This window comes from Herpailurus yagouaroundi, unplaced genomic scaffold (genome assembly GCF_014898765.1).
Source record: "Herpailurus yagouaroundi ecotype Mexico unplaced genomic scaffold, PumYag 100, whole genome shotgun sequence".
Taxonomy (NCBI): Eukaryota; Metazoa; Chordata; class Mammalia; order Carnivora; family Felidae; genus Herpailurus; species Herpailurus yagouaroundi.
This window is the reverse complement of record NW_024412391.1, coordinates 21,839,658-21,843,575: the sequence shown is the minus strand read 5'-3', so window position 1 is coordinate 21,843,575 and position 3,918 is coordinate 21,839,658. Positions and strand designations below refer to the sequence as shown.

Here is a 3,918-nt window from a genome sequence, read left to right as displayed (position 1 = left end):
TGTGTTTTCTTTTGTTGTAGCTTTGGGAGTTCAGGATTCTGCCATAGTGTATTTGCTGAGGACACAACAGCTAGACAGACCTAGCTGATCCTGCCTAAGGTACTGCATAGCTAACCATTTCTATGTGGTGGGAAAACATGTAGGTTTTCTAAACCAATCCCTTTGCAGAGGTGCAAGTCTACGTATGGAGGGGGCTTGGCAGTGATGTCCTATGGCTGCTGACAGTAGAATTAGCTACAAAGAGAAATCAACCTTGGCATCTGTGATATCAGAAAGGGATTTGGGAATATCTTAAAGTGAGTAGCAAGGACATCATATGTAACTGGAAGAGTTAGGACCTCCTACACTGCTTCTTAATGACACACGCTCTTCTGTGAATAGCTAGATCTTACCAAAGTTAGGTAGTGAAAATGTTTCCTAGAATCTAGAGCTCTGGAGCTATGTTCCCCATCCAGTTCCTTGAAGGAAACATGAAATCAAACAGATGAAAAGGAAGAAAGCATTTCAATTGTCAGGGCACAAGGGACTCATTCCTAATAATCGAGAGGGGATAAGTACTACCTTGCCTGTTTTACTCTTAGTTTTCATAACGTGGGAGCACAGGTGAAAATAATCTCCCCTCAGGGAGTATTCTTTCCTATTCCAAACTTGGCAAGAAAGCAAATGATTTCTTTTCCAAATTAATTCTTAGAACAGATCAACATATTAAAATTCTAATAGTTTGGATATGATCCATCTCTTGTGCTTCTGTTCACATCAGGCATATTCAGAAGAGTTTGGATTTTTTCCAGTCTTTTCTATCTATGCTATGGATATTTCTAAAAAGTGTCTTGTTTTCTATATGGTGGTGTTTAGAACCTCATTCTAAATCAAGCTATACCTTAGATAGAAGCCATTACCAAGTTTTTGTTTTTTTTTTAATTTTTTTTTTCAACGTTTATTTATTTTTGGGACAGAGAGAGACAGAGCATGAACGGGGAAGGGGCAGAGAGAGAGGGAGACACAGAATCGGAAACAGGCTCCAGGCTCTGAGCCATCAGCCCAGAGCCTGACGTGGGGCTCGAACTCACGGACCGCGAGATCGTGACCTGGCTGAAGTCGGACGCTTAACCGACTGTGCCACCCAGGCGCCCCAACCAAGTTTTATCTTAGTGGCTATCAGCTTCCATGTATGAGTTACTTACTGTGTGAAAATGGGCATATCCAATACTGCCACCCAGATTTGGAATAAGTTTAATATTGAGGTTTAAAAACAGGTATCCTTTTTGAAAAATAGAACCTATGGAAGAATTGAATAATAAAGATTTCTAGCCACCTCATCCCTGCCAATAGGGAGCATCTCTGGCACCACTTCTGTGTACCAAATGCTGCTGCTCTCCATTTCAAAGCAAACAAGAAAGAAGTGCTGAAAGTCAGGAATTTTTTTAAGCAGATGGAAACTATTTTATGAGATTAAAATAAATAAGGATTTATTAACATAAATGGTAATAATAATACATTAATAAGATGGTACTAAAACAACAATTATTTTTAAATGAATACCTTAACAGGATTAAGAAATAAAATAAAATTAAGCATAATAAAAAAGTTGAAACTGGTGAAAAGATATCATAAATGTAGATACTGTATTTTTAATTAGTCTCATTAGTGTAAAATCACAAATCAAGTGAAATAAACAAGATAAAAGAGGGCAAAAACAATAGTTAAAGTAGAGTTGAGACTTTGGAAATGTGAGATAAAGAATATGATCATTTTTGAAAACTGGATAACTAACAGAACAACTAAAATAATCATGTTGTATGATACATACATATCATATGTATATGTAATATACATATATTACATGTATACATTACAGTATACATGTAAATGTATACTGTGGCTTATTTTATGACATAAACTACAATAGTTAATAAGGATCTGTCAGTGAACCAAGAAGACAGGTTTCAACCATCAAGGAGCTTTGTTCTGGTGGCTGGACACACAGTAGATAAGTCAATAAATTAAACTACCAAATGCGATGATTTTTCCAAAGGAAATGAACAGTGTGCTATGAGAGATGGGGATCTAGTTAAGAGTGCATGAAACTTTTTCTGTGACAGTGACATTTATTCTGAGACATGAAGGGAGGATGCAGTCATACAAAAACTAGCTAAAGAGTTCAGCAGAGACAATAGTAAGGGTGAAAGTATGAGCAGAAGAATGCTGTGATGGGTGTGTGGCTGGGGTGGAAGGGTGAATACGAGGGTGGCAGGGACCCTTGTGAAAGGATCATGCAATGTGAATGGCTTAAGTATGGGTGGTGTGGTCTGACTTGCATTTTTAAAGATTTTTACTTTTAAGTAATTTATACATCAAATACAGAGCTCAAACAAGCAACCTCAAGATCAAGAGTTGCATGCTCCACTGACAGAGCCAGTCAGGTGCCCCAGTCTGACTTGCACTTCTAAAAAGCTACTCAACAAGAGTCGTGGGCCAGGCGAATTCTATCAGGCATTTATAGAAGAGTTATTACCTATTCTTCTCAAAGTGTTCTAAAAATAGAAATGGAAGGAAAACTTCCAAATTCATTCAATAATGCCAGCATTACCTTGATTTCAAAACCAGACAAAGACCCCACTAAAAAGGAGAATTACAGGCCAATATCCCTGATGAATATGGATGCAAAAATTCTCAACAAGATCCTGACAAATTGAATTCAACAGTACACTGAAAGAATTATTCATCATGATCAAGTAGGACTTATTCCTGGGCTGCAGGGCTGGCTCAGTATTACAAATCAATCCACGTGATATACCACATTAATAAGAGAAAGGATAAGAACCCAGACTTCAAGCTGTATTACAAAGCTCTAATCATCAAGACAGTATGGTACTGGCACAAAAACAGACACTCAGATCAATGGAACAGAATAGAGAACCCAGAAATGGACCCACAAATGTATGGCCAACTAATCTTTGACAAAACAGGAAAGACTATTCAATGGAATGAAAACAGTCTCTTCAGCTAGGAAAACTGGATAGCGACATGCAGATGTATGAACCTGGACCACTTTCTTACACCATACACAAAAATAAATTCAAAATGGATGAAAGACCTAAATGTAAGACAGGAAGAAAGCAAATCCTTAACGAGAAAGCAGGCAAAAACTTCTTTGACCTTGGCCGCAGCACTTCTTACTCAACACGTCTCCAGAAGTAAGGGAAACAAAAGCAAAAATGAACTACTGGGACCTCATCAAAATAAAAAGCTTCTGCACAGCGAAGGAAACAATCAGCAAAACTAAAAGGCAACCAACAGAATGGGAGAAGATATTTGCAAATGACATATCAGATAAAGGGATATATCCAAAATCTATAAAGGACTTACCAAACTTAATACCCAAAAAAACCCAAATAATCCAGTGAGGAAGTGGGCAAAAGACATGAATAGACACTTCTCCAAAGAAGACATCCAGATGGCCAACCGACACATGAAAAGCTCCTCAACATAACTCATCATCTGGGAAATACAAGTCAAAACCACAATGAGATACCACCTCACACCTTTCAGAATGGCTAATATTAACAACTCAAGAAACAACAGAGGTCGGTGAGGATGCAGAGAAAGAGGATCTCTTTTGTACTGCTGGTGGAAATGCAAACTGGTACAGCCACTCTGGAAAAAAGTATGAAGTTTCCTCAAAAATTTAAAAATACAACTACCCTACGGCCCAGCAATTACATTACTAGGTATTTATCCAAGGGATACGGGTATGCTGTTTCAAAGGGGCACATGCACACCAATGTTTATAGCAGTACTATCAACAATAGCCAAATTATGGAAACAGCCCAAATGTCCATTGATGGATAAATGGATAAAGAAGATGTGGTATCTATATCTATATCTATATCTATATCTATATCTATATCTATATCT

The 3,918-nt window shown here is 37.6% G+C and overlaps 1 protein-coding gene across 2 annotated transcripts in view; it reads left to right on the top strand.

Moving 5' to 3' along the window:
- The window catches only part of ASB15 (ankyrin repeat and SOCS box containing 15), a 59,522-nt gene continuing 55,604 nt past the window's right edge, over positions 1–3,918 (top strand). For both annotated transcript variants that reach the window (XM_040472086.1, XM_040472085.1), the window contains exon 1: positions 1–99. The gene's annotated coding sequence lies outside the window, so the exon portion shown is untranslated. The remainder of the gene's footprint in view (positions 100–3,918) is intronic.